This window comes from Haliotis rubra, unplaced genomic scaffold, assembly GCF_003918875.1.
Source record: "Haliotis rubra isolate DU_JTF1 unplaced genomic scaffold, ASM391887v1 Scf116, whole genome shotgun sequence".
Taxonomy (NCBI): domain Eukaryota; kingdom Metazoa; phylum Mollusca; class Gastropoda; order Lepetellida; family Haliotidae; genus Haliotis; species Haliotis rubra.
The window spans coordinates 1274047-1294651 of record NW_025765070.1 but is presented as its reverse complement, the minus strand read 5'-3'; the positions used below and the strand labels follow the sequence as shown (position 1 = coordinate 1294651).

The window sequence follows — 20605 nt, the reverse complement described above, 5'->3', positions numbered from 1 at the left end:
ACATTGAATTTCCTATCCATTGGTATAAATATAAATGCAAATACCTCCGCGGTTTGAGAAACAGACACTGCTAAATGATGTCCAAAATTTTGTTATGCATTAAAAAACAGTAAATTTCTCCGCTTTTGACTGTGCACCGATAAAAGCACTGTGCCATGATTTTTTAAATTTGGCATCTTTACAGAAAGACCGCCACCATAAAGCTTGAATATTGCTGAGTGCGGCGTAAAACTAAACTCACTCACTTTACGGAAAGTGTGAGCGAAGAAAGTACAGCCTGATATCTGAACGACATAAGTATATATGAAATGGGTTTATTTTCTTATGCATAACGTTATAAGCTCAACATTAAAAATGACTCGCAATAAATGTCGAAAATAGATTTTCTTGTATGACGTCAAACGACGACAGAGAGGTCATGCACGTATAAAGATAAGGGGGCATAACTCCGCTATGCTTAACACTAGGTAACTCAGATCACTTGGAGAGAATTTGTTGTGGATACAGACGCTATATTTTGGTTATGTTTTGTTCACCGTGAACCAAACTATTCCAGTACAAAGTTCCCCAATGTGAGCAGATACGTTTTGATAGCTTCACAATTTATAAGAAAAGATGACAATGCACTACATGAGAAAGCACGTAAAAGCGATTTGAATGGCCCTATCCGATATGTATATTAGTTCTTAGATTCACATATTCTCCTGTTTGTGTACATGTATTTTGACTGATTTTGCATCATTAATAACCGAGTACTAGCCATATCTTCAAATGTAATGAAATTACTGAAAAGATTAGTTGACGTCATTGCTTGTTTTATGTATTTTGCGACATCGGAAAAAGACGACATTGGTATGCTGATTAGTATATATCTCACCTAATTTCCATGAATTGTATAAAAGGTTTCGGTTTCTATGTCTGAATTTAACACTATTTCGACTGAACTTAAAATGACTTATTTTACCATTTCAATAATGTCCTGAATATATCCATAATTAGACGGTTTGACTGTGTATCTTAATATGAACAACACGCACACCTGTTTGGCATCAATTTAACGTATAAAAGAATATTTCGCAACACCTGAATATATTATTTAGGATAAGACTTTTCTTTGTTTATGACTACGTGGCTATTTCTCTTCATAAGTATACAAAGAAAGATGCAAAAAACATAGCTCTTTTTGTATGGAACTATCAGAATAATGATGTAAGGTTTGTCCAATGTAAGATATGACATGGTCTATATTTTGTTTACAATTTTCGTAGAAATATAGTTACAGTTTGATATCCTGCCATTACAATATTTTTTTTAGAATATGAATTCATTATATTATCGAAAACAATGAAAGTGAACTGTAAAATGTTTGTGACAAACACGCACCAGGCCAATCATTATACATCACCGTTTCGTCAATAAAACGAAATAACCAAATTCAATGAAGAAGACAATTTCTTTAAAAATGTGTGCATATACATTTCATAAAATATCAAAATCATTTTCATTAATATTGTCAGTTATACTTTAAACTCTAATTTAAATTGCTGTTCATTAACCTGTTCATATAAAACTGTAATATTGGTCGAATGGCGAATATTGCACATGATAAGAACTAAACTACATGTTGCATTTATGCCTACGTTTGTTCTTCTAATGCTTGTTTAAGGGTTTAAAACATGGTGTACTACACTCAGTATGTCAATTTCTTATGTAAATATTGTTCAAACAAACAAAAACCTTCAAAGAATAAAAACTGTATACCATATATCCACGGATATTATGTAGAACAAGGCTAAATGTAGATAATGCAATTAGTTTCATGAAAAAATATCTAAACGATACACAAAATATACATCGTAACACTGAAAGTGTAATCGGTGGGACATGGCGATTGTTTACTCTTATTCAACCGACCTTCACCTCAAAGAAATTGCCAGATATGTAACAACAATGTAACGTATATGACATTACTACCGTTGACCGATTTCCTACATAGGATTTTGCGACGACCTTTCCCTTGAAATAGGGGATCGTTTGTACATAAATGTGTGATGTAAGTAATCAGAATGTTTCTGACTATCTGTGTATTGTTATATGTTTTATCGTTTTTATTGTAAGTAAGAGAAGACGCCAGATATGCCAATCATTACCGTTGTTGTTCTGCGAGATTTTCCGCCAGTCGTGGCATCACGCTGCACAGAAACTGACAATTTTGTATAAACATATCACATTACTGTATTGTAATTATTTTTAATTTGCTACTTCTTGCTACGATACTATTTCTATGTATGTTCTAAAAGTATTAAGCCTATGCATGCTACAAATAGACTAATGGCTGTCTAAAATTTGAGAAAAGACAGCAGAAAGCGCACTTAGGTGTTCGTGTTAGTGTATTTTCCAAAACATCCCAACTGTAAAGACACTAAAATTCACTGCGGCAGGGATTAAGGCATCAGTTGACCTGTTTGGAACATTTCAGCAGGTGCCTGCTACTAAACTATTCTCCTTAATTACTTACGAGTGGCATGATTACATCATTCTAACATTGCCATGGTAACTTTAGTCTTAGTCTTAGCTAAGATTTTGCTGAGAGTGTTTCATGATCCAGTTTCATGATTAGCTAAGTAAATTTAAGACTTAAGATTTTTTCGTGATCCCGGGGCCTGGTGTCATGAGAAGGAGTCATGGACATGTTTTTGGGAGTCAGATATGCAGGTTTTCTGCATAAAAATTTAGGAGTCATCATGACTCCTTGTGTCATGGGAGGAAGTCATGGACGTTATTGGGAGTCAGATATGCAGGTTTTCTGCATAAAAATTTAGGAGTCATCATGACTCCTTGTGTCATTTGAGGGAGTCATGGACATGTTTTTGGGAGTCAGATATGCAGGTTTTCTGTGTCATGGCAAACACTGACCCTTTTCATAACGTCTAAAGACTTGTTGCATATCAACACATCCCTCACAAAAAAAGAAGTTTTTGAATGCGTAATAAAACAAAGTTACCATTATTCATGTTTTTTGGCATACTTCCGCAATTACATTATAGCACTAACTTCATGTTTGGCAAATGTTGTCTTCATATCAATAGTTGAGGCAAACCCTTTTCTGCCCTTTTTTTTCTAAGTGTGCGTTACGGCACCAGGCAAATATTTTAAATATGCCTTTCAGAAATCAAGTGTGCCCACATGTTTTTAGAATAAATGACTGTAGCAATGATGATGATCACTTGAAATTTATTGTTAGTAAACAAGAAATGTAACCCATTTCCTGTTATCACTGATATGTCTTCTGTTTAAGATGGCTTTATTAAGCGTCATTTGTGCTGCTTTACCAACAGATTCAAAACTCATATAATTATTCATACCACCTCGACCTAATGTGGCATATGAGTAATCACGATGTACCATTCCCTATTCATAATGATTACTCGTAAAATATCGAAAAACTTAGAAAAAATTCCATGGTAGAAACACTTCTAAGAAACAAACTATACTCTGACCCACCTGGCAGGCAGACAGGGTGACAGCGTTCATGTAACGCATGGGCAGTGCATGGAAGGGACAGTCTCAAAATATCAAGTGTCAGTATCACTGCTGGGCAAGGACTCTAGCGGAATTATAACAGGTGCAACTCGCCTGACGTTAACGGCGTCCCGCAGACGGTATTCGTCCTCGAGTTTGTGAACACGTCTTCAGCCTTTTGCCACACTTCTGGGGTAATTCTCGCAAAAGAAACATACACAAGCTCTTTAACGTCTGAAAGCTTGAATGTGGTATTATTGCGAGCAATAAAATTCTTACAGTTACCCCAGATCAGCTCGATGGGATTGAGCTCACAGTGCCGTACGGTGTACGCAGAACTATGTGGCCTTCTTTTGCAGCTAGTTTGTCGGTGATGTACCGGATTGGCTTTTTGTGCTGCCTGATTTTTTCCATGAGCTGGGGCTTTGTTTCTGAGAGCCTGTAAGGCACGTTACAGGAAGTGAGAAAATCCTGCAACTGAGCCTTGAGATTGCTCATGGTGGGTGTGATGGTACCAGGGACACGCAGGTTATGGTAACTGGTGTTATCCAAAATGATAATGCTTGGTTCGTCCAGCTGCGGTAAAAGCTGATGTTCGAACCAATCCAAAAATACCTGCCCATTCATTTCGCTATGATAATCAACATCAGATTTCTTGGCCTCAAAAACAAAGTGACAACCCCCAATCAGTCCCTTGCTACGGGTACCAGCATGCAAGATGATCAGGCATCTACCTTTGTCTGATGGTAACACTGGTGCCTTAGAACAATCTAAAGGAAGTCACATCCGATCGGTTGAGTGATTTTTATTACACCAGGTTTCATAAATGTATATAATTTGAAACCCCAAATTGCAGTATTCTTCAACTGTTCTGAGATAAGCTGATCGCATGGACAGGATTAAGTACTTTTCTCTAAACACAGCTCTGTCACCTCCCCTTTTGGTGTACGTGAACCCCATTTCTACCAGAGCTATAATAATGTAATTTTTAGAGTAAAATTGATATTTTATACTCATCCTGACTCATGCTCTTTTTGCTTGTCTTCTTCTTCTTGCGAACATAGTGGAACACTTGTATCTCCCTAATTGAAGCTCCCTTCAATGTAAAATCACTAATTAGTACTCACCACGAGTTACCTCCCTTCCACAAGCGCGGGAACGAGGGCGCCACCTCCACCCATGTGCCTCACTCTCTCCTCATATACTGAGCCCAACATTTGAATTTACAGGGAAATCCAAAGTGTTATGTGGGGAGGATGGGAGGGCTTACCTCATGACTCAGGATAAGTATAAAATATCAAGTTTACTCTAAAAATTACATATTTTTCCTTATCTTGACTCATGCTCTTTTTGCTTGTAGAATCCGACGGAAAAGGAGGTGGGAATATATAATACTTTGGATTTTAATAATTAGTGATTTGAACTGTGATGATTGTAATAACCCTATGGGAACTTCATAAAGGCACTGAACTGATGAATTCCTGCTGCTAACTTATCAGCTGCCATATAAAGGTTATTACAATGTACTTATTATGATAAAGTATATATAACATTAATACAATGCTTAAGACTAATAGACTTAAGCTTGTTAATATGCTATTATAAACTCCTTAGAGTTTGTTAGCTAAAATACTTTAAGATATAAACATAGTACTAAGCTTAAGATATGATTAAACTTGAGCTAATTATATAATAGCAAAACTCTTTAGAGTTTGTTGGGTAATATACTTATATGATATAGATATAATGCTGAGCTTAAGATATGAATAAGCTTTAGCTACATATATAATAGCAAAACTCTGTAGAGTTTGTTAGCTAATATATTTTTACAATATGAGTATAGTACTGTGCTTAAGATATAAATAACTTAAGCTACATATACAATAGCCAAAAACTCTGTAGAGTTTATTAGCTAATAGATTTATAATGTAACCATAGTACTAAGCTTAAGATAAGATTAGACTTAAGCTAAATGTATATAGCAAAAAAACTCCTTAGAGTTTATTAACTAATATACTTTTATGTTATAAACATAGTACTGAGCTTAAGATATGATTAAACTTAAGCTATATATATAATAGCAAAACTCCGTAGAGTTTTGTTAGCTAATACATTTTATAATGTAACCATACTGCTTAAGATATGATGAACTTAAGCTAATTGTATAATAGCAAAAAAACCCTTTAGAGTTTGTTAGCTAAAATACTTATATGATATAAACCTAGTATTGAGCTTATGAAGGAAACCTTAAGCTACATATATAATAGCAAAACCTCCGTAGAGTTTGTTAGCTAATACATGTTATAATGTAACCATAAAGCTTAAAATATGATGAAACTTAAGCCAAATATATAATAGCAAAAACCTCTTTTAGATTTTTGATAGCTAATATACCTATATGATATAAACATAGTACTGCGCTTAAGATATGAATAAGCTTAAGTTACATATATAATAGCAAAAACTCCGTAGAGTTTGTTAGCTAATACATGTTATAATGTAACCATATTGCTTAAGATATGATGACACTTAAGCCAAATAGCAAAAAAACTCTTTAGAGTTTGTTAGCTAATATACTTATATGATATAAACATAGTACTGAGCTTAAGATATGAATAAGCTTAAGCTACCTATATAATAGCAAAACTCCGTAGAGTTTGTTAGCTAATATATTTTTACAATATGAGTATAGTACTATGCTTAAGATATAATTAACTGAAGCTACGTATATAATAGCCAAAAACTCTGTAGAGTTTGTTTAACTAATGCATTTATCATGTAACCATAGTATTACTCTTAAGATATGATTAACTTAAGGTAAATATATAATAACAAACTCTGTAGAGTTGTTAACTTATATATTGTATGATGTAATAATCATAGTACTGTGATGATAAAAGGAACTTAAGCAAATTATATATAGCATGTAGCTATTTAGTACTGTTATAAGATAAGTAGAAATCTGTAAGATTGACTTATCTTCTCCCGAGGAACTGTCAACTGTTGTGCGAGGACCATGGGATCGAATTGGTGGTGATATCTCTCAGATAATGGTTGGCAACCACCATATCGGATCTCCAGAAATAAACCTTCCATTATTTCAAAACATTTGTGTAGATCAATTGTAGAAGTTAGCGCGCTCTAATATCATGAGTATTAAAGCTCATGGAGGGTCGGATTGGGTCCATCCGTCTTGTATGCACGTAGTATGACAGTTCTGATCCAAACGGAGATATAGTACGTGAGACTTCATTCTGCGTAAGTTGATGATAGAGGAAATAATCTGTTGCATTTTTCCTTCCTGTTTGGTTCGGTGGAGATAAATTTACAGTGCTCTTGCTGGCCATCGTGATAGAATCATCGTATCATGGAGTCTAAGTATGTCATCCAGGCGTGTTCATAAACCTCACTTGTGAGGTGTTGGAGCACTATATTCAGATCCCCAAGTTGGAGCGTGAAACTTCCGTTTTAATTCTCCAATCAGAAAGCTTAAGTAGGTTTACTAACCATCTAGTTGTGTTAGTAGCTTGATGATGAAATTCAGCTGTAGTCTGAGACGCTGTGGATTTAGATCCACTTGTATCCCGTCGTCTAGGTAATTCGCTGCGAAGTCCTTTAAATGTAGGTGCACAACCAGGTGTGTCTGTCCTCGTTGAACTTTATGTAAAATCGCCTGACTGCCGTGCCCTCGTCCTAACTTGACAGGGGAGGTCTCTAACCTGAAGAAAGCAGCCCAATCATGAAGGTTCAGATTAACTGGACTGTAAGGAGGCTTGCTCGTTCACTGATATATAGTTGTCACTTGTAACGTAAGTCTTGAACTGTGAACTAAGATCGACCTCTGCGTGGAGTCGTTGTCCATCGCGGTCCAATCAGAACAAGGCATTTTGATTCTGTAGAATACCAGCTGTGATGTCACCGGTGTAGCAGGAAAAACCTTGTATAAAATCTTGCCGTCGTTGATATTAGCATAATCGTCGGTCTTCACCGTAGCTTCGAAGTTACCCGAGTGACCACGTGTTTGAGGGTTAATGGTAAACGCTGAAACCTCCGGTATGAAAATACCTCGCTCTGTAATATTAATGCTGGGTAGGTTATTTTCCTGGCTGTCATGAAAGTAACTTCAGTTTTGAATATAATTCCGACTTCCTTATATAAAGGTACAATAAACTTGCAAGTTGTCAGCTTGTAGACTGTATACATGAATGTATCGTCATTATTGTAGAATTAAAGCTGAACTTGTTGTACATATTTCTTCTCAGAAGCGTTGGCGATTATGAGTTATACTTTCGCTGTAACAAGGCTGCTGTTCAATTTCGATATTGAATTGTCTGCAGATATGCGTAATGGTCAAGCATGTAGATAATCGTATCGTCGTCCGGGATTGCATATTCTATCAATCTATACGGAACAGTTGATTTCTGTGAAGATCTATGAAACGTCGTTGACTAATTAATACAGCGACGTTCTGTGTTGTAAATAGCCTGTGCAATTGTCTTAGCGTAGGCTTATAGGCGGCATCTGGCATACAGTTGATAGACAACTTATGCGATGTCTTGAAACGGACTGGCGAGTAGCTATATATGGCGAGTGGCTAGTATATGGAGACCTTGGAGGAGACTTCCTCGGTGAACGCCGGAGACTTCGCGAAGCTCTCGAAGTATCCCTTCTAGATCTTCTGGGTGAAGTAGACTTGGAGCCACTTAGCCTTCGCGACCTTCGCGAAGGTATCGAGTCAAAGCCCGATTAGTATATATATATATATATGAGTGCTTGCTTTGAGCGGCCTCTGTGTTTAACAGGATGTGGGGTCGGTGAAGCGCTACTCCTCCGCGACGTCCCTTGTAACTGGTGAGGCTCTAGCTCCTTCGCGGGCTGACCTGGGACTTCCTTAGCGAAGTGTCTATAGTCCGAACAATATATGGCGTTAGCTTCATACAGGGTGTGGTTCTTGCTGGTTCTGCATAAGTAGAGCCGAGTAGATCATCCTATCATCTTCAGAAGTCGTGTCCGCGAAATCTGGTGATAAGAATCTTATTGATCGTTCTAGATCTATTAAGGCCAAGAACATACGCCTCTGGCGTTTGAACTTTCATGGCTTTATGGTAGGCTGTGTCCTCATTCTGTGGCACCGCAGCAATCGGGTCGATCGGAGGTAAGGTGATGGTGTCTGCATCGTCTTCCTTCATCAGGTATGTCTGCGCCGAGTTGCCACTCTTGGAAGGTGAAGAGAGATCTAGGTTGTTTACCATCCAATATCGTATCTCAGCGTCTGAGAAAATGATGCCTCTATCATCTTCTATCCCAGCATCGCTGATGAGAGGTTGATGCTCTTCTGATGGTGGACTGTGTGTTTCTATCTCTATGTCGGGTGACGCTCGGGGAGACCTGACTGTAGACTTGTGTGCAGACTTGTGTGGTGACCTGTGAGGCGATCGACGTGGTGATGTACGAGGAGATCGGTGCGGTGAACGGCGAGGCGATCGTCTTGGTGATCTGCGTCTATGGGTTGACCTTCGCGGAGACCTGTGAGGAGAATGTTGATAGCTTCGCGAAGCTCTTGTGTAGTCCCTCGAAGTCCTTCTGGAATATGACGATCTGTGGTCAGGTGTCCTTCGCGAAGCTTCCTCTGCGGCCGGTCCTGGGGAACGGCGACTTGACCTTCGCGAAGGCTTCCGTGTGGTCTGGTGGTCTGAGTCTGCATCTAAGGATGTAGCGAGGAAGGTGATGATCTATCCGCCCAGCGAAGGCTGTACTGTCATCTGGGTCCTTCCGTCGAGGTGGTCTGCGACTTCCTTCAGCGAAGGTGGCTTCGTCGTGGCTGCTACGCTGACGGGGGGTGCCTCTGGGGTGTCGTCTGCGTTGGAACCTTCGCGAAGGCTCAGGCCCTGGGATGGCTGCTTCTCCAGTCTGTAGTGGCCCTCCATCATGATCATGATTTGCCGCAACAGTTCATCTGGGATGGTCTGCGGCCAGTAGTCGGTGCCCTCTCTGCGATGTTAGCGGTGGGGCCCTCAGGGAAGTCGTCTGACATCAGTGTAGAGACATCAGGCTGCATGGCGATCTCTGCTGATGTCATTGTAGCTGTCACCGGTCGCTTCTTGTGGCGTACGTCGGGGATGATGATCGGCTGATCATCGTAGAGGCCCAGTTCAGCGGCTGGAACAATCTCGGTTGAGAAAGTCCTAGTAGACTTCGTTGATTTCCCCTCAGAGGTCGACGCTGCCCTGGGGGTGCGAAGTCTGCGTTGAGTGTTGGTAGCGACGGGACCTTCAGGAAGATCATCGAATATCAGCGTTGGTACATCAGGCTGCATGTTGATCTGCGCTGACATCACTGTTGCCGACATCGGTCATTCTTTTGATGTACATCAGGTATGATGATCGGCTGATCATCATACAGGCTCAAATCTCCGATGGGAACAATCTCGGCTGAGAAAGTTCTAGTAGACTTTGTTGATTTCCCCTCAGAGGTCGATGCTGCCCTGGGGGTGCGAAGTCTGCGTTGAGATGCAGTAGAAACCCTCTAGTCTTCGGCTGCGACGATGGGATGTCTGGGGAAGCAGGACGCTTCTTGGAGGCAGCGGACTACGTCCCACGCCTCTCCACCACTCTAGCGGAACACCACACGGGAGGGGGGTCGACCAACAGCAGTAGACTGGCGAGGGGTTCAGGTGTATCAGTCATGCTAGACTCTGCATACGCGACCTATCTGCTGCGCGTCTCAAACGCAAAGTAAATATTTATAAAAGGCAGAATTGGATAAATTAGTACCGCAACTGCAACGTGAATAAAATGAACATGGCGCAGTACAACTAGGACATATTAAATGCAGATCAGCAGCAGAATAAAAAACGTAATCTGCAACAGTACAGAATTTTCATCAACGTAATCCACTGAAACAAACACGGCGTCCCGTGAATAAACAGTAGAAACACGACTAAATATCAATACATAATTGTTGAAGGATACTAGCTAAACCTCTATAGATGTCTATACGAGGTAACTAACTAAATATAATCAAAGGATATAGTGTGTCGGGAGACACAGACGCTCTCACGTCCAGCTCACTGGGCGAAGAAGGAGAGAGTGAGGCACATGGGTGGAGGTGGCGCCCTCGTTCACGCGCTTGTGGAAGGGAGGTAACTCGTGGTGAGTACTAATTAGTGATTTTACATTGAAGGGAGCTTCAATTAGGGAGATACAAGTGTTCCACTATGTTCGCAAGAAGAAGAAGACAAGCAAAAAGAGCATGAGTCAGGATAAGGAAAAATAGTGTTGTTTTCGAGACGTTTATTGTATCTTTGATCTCATCTTGTATTTAGCACACGTCGGTGGGATTTTGCGTTCATACAGTTTATAAACTGCACGGCGTATGACACCCTTATCAAAGCTATCCAGTTTGTGTTTCCCAACTGGTTTTAATTTTGACACGACCCCTGAGGTAACTGATTTGTTTACAACTTTGTAAACCTGACTATTATGTCAAATTAAGGGCTTTACACATTCTATAGTAAACCCTGTCATAGCTGACGAGAGGTTTCCCTCTTTGTTTCTTCAGTATGAAATACTGGTATAAATTTGAAATTAATTGTTCTGCAGAAATATCAAGTCGCATGCTGGCAGTTTAGTGTTCATACACGAAGTGAAACTTCTATGGGTGAACAAGATTATCTATGCGATTTGAATTAAGACTTTTTTACGTAATTATTTTGAATATAACTACTACAAGAGTTCCATCTTTTTCACATATAGATGTTAAATAAACAAACCAAAACTTTTTACAATTATTTATGTAATTTAATTAGTTGAGGCTATATGACTAATTATAGTCCGTATTTCAAAACTACAGTTTGTACTCAGAATATTTACGAAAATTTCCTCCTGTGAAGTCACCCCTCAAGTGCATTTTTTTCATCTGAGATTTAATATCCAACTTGGTAGAGTCGTACATGTATCATATATGTGCTTTTATCTTGTGTCAAATTCATCACATTGATATTGAAGCCAAAAAGCATTTTCCAAGCATTTCCGGCATTACTTTAATTTGCATAAAGCCATGATCTGTCTAAATAAGTCACTTTGGACTCATTTCTGCACTAATCTCTCCTCAGTAAAATCCTTTTTTTACGTTTCCTATCTTCCTACCACTGAGATTGTAGTTAGGCGGAACTTAGTTTAACAGATATTTCACACTTTCACATATTAACTACATAAATTGTAGATATAAATGTGAAGAAAGTTTTTTTCTACTTCCGGCAGTACTTTAGTCCCCACAGGTTGACCAAGAATGTGTAACACCACCAAAATAGTCATCATGACTGAAATTTCGATATATATATTTACTGTCATAGCTGATTTTAATGTTGTCCTGCAATATCATCAAACTTTTCCCCACAACATCTATAACCCTCTGAATTTATTTAAGGAAGTAATCACTTAGTCTCATAAATATGAGATAGATTGGTCATTAAAGCCTTCACTCTGCCAAATGCTTATCAGTGAGGCACTATCATCGTGACTGAAATCATCGGAACTCACATGATTTCTTAACACTCCATCCCTACAACCAACAAATCATGTTTTCAGCCCTCTCTTCCTCTATTTCAAAGCAGTAAGTCGATATCATGAGATTTTGATATCATTGCATACTTAAATTTCTAACAGTGGAGATGACATCACTGAGTGAATCAAAATTGAAATTCATTATCATACCAGTAGATGATGTCTTCAACAATAGACTCAGAGTACAGCTTTTTTCTTAAAGAAAAATAATCATTGATAAAAGATGTGATTAACATTGCCTTGTCTGTAAACTTCCGCTTCCCTTGAGTAAGACTCTTCACTGAACATATGATTGACAGGTCCTTCAACACGTCCAGCAGGGTACTCAATGAAATTTGCAAACAGAGCATACGCTATTCCATACAACTAACATCCAACAGTTGGTTCAAATGTTAGACTCACATGCATGCAACTGATTTAAGGAAGAGAAGTCATTCGCAGAAGTAATTATTCAGTTCACACATAAAGTAAACTGATATCACTGTCATTTGTAAGATTGTTAATGTAATGTGTCCTAGTTATGTGTTGATAGGTCAAGTTTGAAAGTGATTGCAATTATGCGTATCAGTTATTATATTGGATGTTAAGTTCAAGCAGCAACTGCTCTTGTTGCAACTACTTGTATATATATTGTGTGAATGCCCAATAGTGACTAAAGTAAGAAATAAAACATTATTATCATAGGATATTTATATAGCGCACATATCCATATATACTTTTAACATTCCTTGTAAACATATCAAACATCCCTTGATTTAAAGGGGATCACATAAAAAAAAATTAAGGCTAGGGAGAGGCAATAAAATCTTAAAGTGTTCAAAACAGGACAGGCATTGTTAAGCATTTGAGTGGATTAGTTGGATTTCTAGGACAACCAGAGGAAGGTAGACATCACTAAATGAAATCTGTCTAAAACACAGTAAATTACAGTAACTGTCACTAACTGATGACTTAAATATGGCAGTATTTCCCTTAAAGATTGTGTAACGAATCACATACTCACATTATGTCAAAGTTTAAAGGAAGCTTAGCATGGTAAGATAAGAGAAATAGTAGTTCATTTCAGGTGGCTGTTTTGTTATTTCATGGCTGACCAGGAGCAGTTGACAAGATTACAACTGTAATAATATTTGAATTAGGTCAGTCTTATGAAGTCAATATAAAATCAAATTATACAATGTTTGCACCATAGTCTGTAAACATTACCATGTTCAGGCCAGTTTTATGAGTTTAGTTTTATGCTACACTCAGCAATATTCAAGCTATATGGCAGTGTTCAGGCAAGACTGATAACATAGGTCATTTACTAAGGTAGCGTAACGATCGGCAAAGCAGGTGGGTGGTGTGCACCACAGTGTCCGGCCTTGTCATGATGTATTGTACTGTGAAGCATTTAGAGTCGGGGATCATCTCAAATTTTTATATATATACTTAAATCTTTAATCCTCGCAAAGACACAAGGGCCTGTGGCTTCAGGGGGTTTCCAGGGAGAGGTCTGGCCTGGAAATTTCCCCAGTATTGGTTTGATCGGGTCCCTTGTTATCTCAACATCAAACCATTCCTCATGGGCTTGTGTCTCTGTGCCATTTTTGGAAATGTCTCTTTGGAAAGTATTTTTTCTCTCTTGAAATCTATGTATGGCAGCAGCTTTTAACAATAATAATAAATATTAAGTGCATTTATAATGTGCTGAACTCCATTCACTAGGTGTAAGCTCATAGCAATTGGTCCACTGTTACCCTGGATAACCCAACCTGCCACTGAGGTGCTAGGTTCTTAGTCACATGACTTATCTCACCGGGTACCCATTTTCTGCTGGGTGAACAGAGGCAATTTTGAACAAACTCACTTGCCTTAGGGGAGACCACATGTATCACATGTGCTTCATTGTGGGGCAGGACTGAAGTCGGAGAAACTCTCGGGAGTCAAGCTGCCAAACACGGTCACCCATCCAAGGACTCTCCGTGCCTAACGTTGCTTAACTTCAACTGATTTGTGACCTGAGCTCTATGCACAGGACCACACACCTCCATTGCCACTGATTTATGTGGCCAACATCACTGTAAAACAGTTCTTCATATGTATCTTGAAATGTGTTTACATATTAAAGCACTCCACCTACTTTCTCACTTATAGTAAACGATAAATACTTAATTCTAATTTGACAACATAATGTGTAAATCACATGAAATGATTACTAAAGTGATTTTGTAGAAAAAATAGATATTGAATTGGATGGGACGCTAGCAGTTTATTTAATGTGTAATTGAGATTAAAATAAAAAATATACGGAATATATAAATTATTTCATAATGTCTGAACATATAAATGCTTTCATAATGTTTCATATATAAAGTGCTACAACAAGGGTATATATAGTGTACAAACATTGAAATCTCACCAAGTTTATTCAATGGCATTATATCATTTATGAATAGTGAGTGAGTTTAGTTTTACGCCGCACTCAGCAATATCCCAGCTATATGGCGGCATTTATGAATACATCACTGAGAATAGCTTATGCACACTCAATAATCCAAGCAACAGTTGTGGTCTTTTGACATCAAACAGCCTTGTTTCCTCAGAGTGTTTTACTACAAAATATTTTTATATATAAATTATAGTCCTGCAGGATAAGTAAGGTAGGCCTCCAGTTGCAGTAGAAGATGTCATACAGCCTTATTACCACTAAGGCTGTCATGACTGAGTTTAGTTTTATGCCGCTTTTTAGCCATATTCCAGCAATATCAGGGCTGGGGACACCAGAAATGGGCTTCACACATTGTGCCCATGTTGGGAATCAAACCCGAGTCTTCAGTGTGACGAGTGAACACTTTAACCACTAGGCTACCCCACCGCCCTGCTGGCACATGAAGTTAAGATCATAAAGCTCAAGATAAGGCTGGGGAATACTTTACCAGGCACACATTTTCGGATTTATATTAGTGTGGAGGGTCAAACATAGTGCCAGCTAAAACAAAGCTAAGCTATTGATTATAACAGGCCATTAACCCATTCAACACCGTAGTGCCTGAAAACACTTATTACATTTCAAATGGCCATATATAATCGACAGAATTAGAATCATAAACTATTTTTCGCGATGTTATTGAAAAAAAAAAAAAGATTCTCGGACACATGCTTCGGCAACGGGTCCACATCAGAGTTGTCAAAGAGCAAAGTAACGATGTTTCGAGATAATAATTACACAAATTAAATAAAGGGAAGAATAAAATCAACAACAGTACTCATAAGTAGTCAAGTGTACGTTACAACTTACAATTTCCATCTTTATTGTCCGATCGTGTAATGTAATTCAAGTGACATCTCGGCTTTCGTCGCTTCGAACTTTACACTCGGACACTATGTTTAATGCTAAAATATATGCACTAAACTTTCTTGTCACAGGTCATAACCTAGCACAATACGTCCACTAAGTTCCATAATATACGCATAGGTGGTGATTTTTTTTGTGTAACACGTTCAGAATAGCATGATTTTACCCAAAACTTTCGTCTGAACATGCAGGTTTTCGTTTACGACAGTATCCATTGCTGTTATCTGATTGGCTGCCTTATGTCAAGTGTCTGATTTTGACCAATTACAACCCTTATAGCAGACTGTGGCGAAAAAGCGTCATTAGAAACCAATCTTTATCCAAAAAAATCGCTTCTTACAACTGTGAAAATATTCTCAGCAAGGGTACAGTGATATTGTTGATGTTCAGAGCTTTCGAACGATACCCGACATCAAACGATTCGCCTCGCATGTTATTCATACGAAGCTTCGAAAACGGTGGTATTTTCCGTTGTTGTGTCATGTTACTGAGCGGAAAGCAACTGATATCGGGAAATAGGCAACCATACATATTATTTAAGAAATCGTTTTATAATAATTTTCTGATTACGTAAAAATGAAAATATAAAAGAAAAAGGCACGGGCATGTTATGACATGTCACAAATGGAAAAAATCGCCTCATTTTTTGCTTCCTTTGTGGTTTATCTGGACATATAAATGTGTAAGCTTGCATTTTCATTAAAAATTAACTTATTTAAGTTGTAGTCGTATTACTTGAATAATATGATATAAAATAACTTTCATATTTATAAACAGTAGGATTAGACCTTTCAAATGGTGTATGATATGTAGTAGTAATAATGATTTACGAGCTGATATTTTCATTGATAAACATAGGCTTCATCTATGACCTCAGAGTCTCTGGGAACTTAGTTGTCATGGCAGTAAATGCCTCTGGTTGACATGTGTTGACAGAGTTAATCTAATCAGCCAAATCTATAGCTGCAGGGGTTGTTATCAGCATAGGTCAGGGGTTGAAATTTGTTCACAGGTCCAGTAAACTTTCAAAATTCACTTCACTAAATATTAATTTCACTTGACCACAATTAACAATTTGGTTTCTTTTGCAAAGAATCTTTATCAATTGGTAGTAATTGCATTTTTATTTCATCATCAAAATACATATATCAAAACATTTCAGTAGTTTGGCACTACTGTACCATGGTAAGTTTAATGTGGATATTTACTTGACCCGGGCATCGGGCAATGGTATTTTTCAACCCCTGATGGGTACCACAGATATGTACCCCAAGCATTCCATTCTGCACCGTGTTGTTTTCTTGATAGGAACTGTAATATTGTTGTATTAGATGCATTTGATTGGGTTATAGAAGAAACGACCTTACACAGTAACAAATACTTCACTGCACAATACCACTCGCAATCAGTTATATGGGAACAACTACATACGGTTTGGGTTTTGGGTTATGGAATATGGACTCGTCTGCTGTGTAGGGTACCGGGTACATTTCTGTTTTTTCACTTTGTTTAGGATATATTTCTGTATACCGAAATGTGGGGTACATATCTGTAGTACCTGTGCCAACAATGACCCCTTAAGCAATACTATAAAATAGGCACAGAAGTGCTGCTGACACAATGCAGAATGGAATTGTCCTAGGGTACGTTTCAGTATTCTGACTTTGGCTAGGGTCAGTTTCTATATACAGAAACATACTTTGGGTACACATCTGGACAACAATGACCAAAGTTATGAGCACTCAAATGTTTTATGTAACCTTGATTCGTGGATATAAGGGAAGTGTGGCGAAAACCATATTTAAATGCACGATTTCATTTTGTCTACTCACTGATTATTTTATCCATTGATTCAGCAAATTGAAAATGCCTAATATTCCACTCGTGAATGAAACATTTGTTTACCGAAGCCATTTAATGACTTACAATCATCACCCATTCGTGTGCCCACAAAATTTGACGTCACCTTGTTTTGTGGATTAAGTAGTTAGTTACTTTAAATCACTATGTCCTGTAACGTAATGCTCTTAGACATGTCATAAGCGGCATGTATTGATGTTGATGGAAGCGACCGGAAATAAATACACACGTGTCCCAGCCAGCAATGCGTCGAGTTGTTACATGGTGTCAGCAGTCAGAAAAATATGCAATGATAAGCTGTCGGATAACTGAAATTTGTCAAACGAAGAAAACAGGTATTCGTTGCGTATCGGAAAATTAGCTTTGTTGTGTGAAACACAGATTGTCAGTTGTGAACATTCTACATATCAGTCGGCAAACGACTAGAACAAATATGGCGTCCAGTATGCATTTTGACTGACTGACTGACTGAGTTTGGTTTTACGCCGCTTTTAGCAATATTCCAGCAACATCACGACAGGGAACACCAGAAATGGGCTTCACACATTGTACCCATGTGGGGAATCTAACGCGGGTCTTTGGCGTGACGAGCCAACGCTTTAACCACTAGGCTACCCCACCGCCCCAGTATGCATTTTGATCACCCATCGTTGTATTGGAATGCACCAGATCTCTTTGAAGAATTTCAAAGATTCAAGCAGCATGTAAACTTCATATTCAAAGGTCCAATGTCCAAAACAAACGACAAAGACCGTTCAGGATGGTTAGGCATGTGGATAGGTCAGCAAGGTAGAGAAGTCTACAAAACTTTGACATGGACAGAAGGAGGAGAAGATAAACTGGATGCAATTTTGGACAAATTGGAAAACTATGTCAGACCCAGAAAGAATAAGAGAATCGCACGATTCAAACTGAGAGAAAGAAAACAGAAAGAAAGTGAAAACTTTGACAATTTCGTTAAGGATCTCAGATTGATCTTGATGGATTGTGATTATGACAATGCAAATGACATTTTGGTTGACACTATAATTGCAGGAGTTTCCCATTCCAAAGTACAGGAACACTTGTTAGATCAGGGACAGGACTTGACTTTAGCTAAAGCACTTGACATTGGAAGGCAGTTTGAAATTTCACAACAACACCTTACCATGATCAGAGGGGAATACCAGAGAGTTTCTTCAATTAAAGACACAAGACGCAAGTTCAAACAAAATGAAAGGAAACCTGAAAAGAAAAATAGATCCAAATTTCAACAAGGCCAGACCAGAAACTTTAGAGCAGCCAACAAACAAGAAACCTGTGACAGATGTGGGTTAGAAGTAAGTAAAAGTCACGTTGATGGAAAATGCCCTGCCAAAGATACAACATGCAAATACTGCAAAAAGCCAAATCACTGGATTCAGGTGTGCAAGAAGAGGAAACGGAAACAAGTCCATTCTTTACAAGAAGCTCCAGCTGACATAGACAGTGACTTGGAGGATACAGTAGAGGATGATCTTCTGCACATTCACACATTACAGCAGGAAGCAATAGATAAGCACAGTGAGGATAAATGGATGGAAACTGTATACATTAGTGACAAACCTGTAGCTGTACGTATTGACACTGGTGCTAAGTGCAACATAATTGTGAAGTCAGAGTTTGACCATCTCAACTTGCAGTGTGAGCTAGCCAAATCACCCCAAGTTCTCAGGTCCTATTCAAACCACAAGATTTATCCAGAGGGACACTTCAGCTGCCAGTCAAGAAAACGTCATCAGTGGGGACACATCTGAACACCTAGGACTCATAGCTCGTGTAAACCTCACCAGTGACAAATCACACTCAGTTACACAATTTGCTGACTTCCCAGAACTTGTGGAAACAACAGGTACCCTCCCAGGTGAATATTGTATAAAGATTGACCCAGAAGCAAAGGGGATTATCCACCCTCCTCGTAGACAACCAGCAGCTCTGAAACCAAAGATTGTAGAGAAGCTTCGTGAAATGGAACAAAATGGCTACATCACTAAAGTCGAAGAACCCACTGAGTGGGTCAGCTCAATGGTTGTCTCAGTCCGGAAGGATAAGATCCGAATATGTATCGACCCTCAGGACCTGAACAAAGCCATCTTGAGGGAGCACCACCCCCTCAAAACAATAGAAGAAGTTGTAGCGGACATTCCGGGAGCTAAGGTATTCTCAACCCTTGACGCTAAATCAGGGTTTTTACAGATAAAGCTTCATACCTGACCAAGTTCAATACCCCCATAGGAAGGTACCGATGGCTTCGATTACCTTTTGGGATCGAGTTCGCTCCGGAGACCTATCAAAGGATCATGGACCAGATGCTAGAAGGCATCAGTGGCGCAGCCGCCATCATGGATGATATTCTCATCGCAGGTGTTGACACAGCTCACCATGATGACATTCTGAAATGAGTTGTCGAACGAGCAACCAGATACAATTTGAAACTAAACTTTGACAAGTGTTCTTTCCGGAAGTCAGAGGTCCACTATGTCGGACACATTGTGTCAGAAGATGGCTTGAAGCCTGATCCAGATAAAATCGAGGCAATCACCGAAATGCCTGCACCCAAAGACAAAGAAGGAGTCCGGAGACTACTAGGACTTGTCCAGTACCTTGCAAAGTTCCTTCCAGACCTCAGCAAAGCTGATGCTCCACTACGTTCACTTTTAAAATCAGATGTCATGTTTCTCTTGAGTGAGAGTGTCGCGCCTGGTAGGTTGCACCTCGCCTGAGCTCTGATTGAAAAGAGTTATATCTCTAAACCAAGTCATTTGCCAGTCATAAAATTTGGACACCACCATAATTGGATACTCAAGGACAGTTTTGTGAAATCTGAATGAAGGAATCTGCTGAACTATGTGATAATTTCATATTTTTGTCTAACATTTTCAAATTCAAGGCGTAGTCAAATCTGCCTCCATTCAGCAAACCAGAAGCTCACAAATCAGCTAGTCTACCAAGGCCAGGGAGGCTATTGTTCTTCAATCAGACCTAGGTGCCGTTCCACTAACCGATCTTAACTAAGATCAATCTTAGCAAGTTACGCCAATTTTACAATCATCTTAGCTAAAAGTTACACCTGTTCCACTAACCAATCTTAGGCTGATCGTAGCCGGTCCCGATCTTACGATCAGATCCAAGCTTAGATCGAGCCTCTTTTGTGCGAGAGAAAGAGAAATGCGAGGCAGGAATTATCTCCTTTTGCATAGTCTAGCAGATGATGGAAGTAGTTTTGGAACCAATTGAGTGAGTGAGTGAGTTTAGTTTCACGCCGCACTCAGCAATAGTCCAGCTATATGGCAGCAGTCTGTAA

General features: G+C 38.9%; 1 protein-coding gene across 2 annotated transcripts in view; it reads right to left on the bottom strand.

The window, feature by feature from the left end:
* LOC124256224 (protein MEMO1-like) overlaps window positions 1–20605 on the bottom strand; it is a 102772-nt gene that overhangs the window by 75888 nt on the left and 6279 nt on the right. The window lies entirely within an intron of this gene.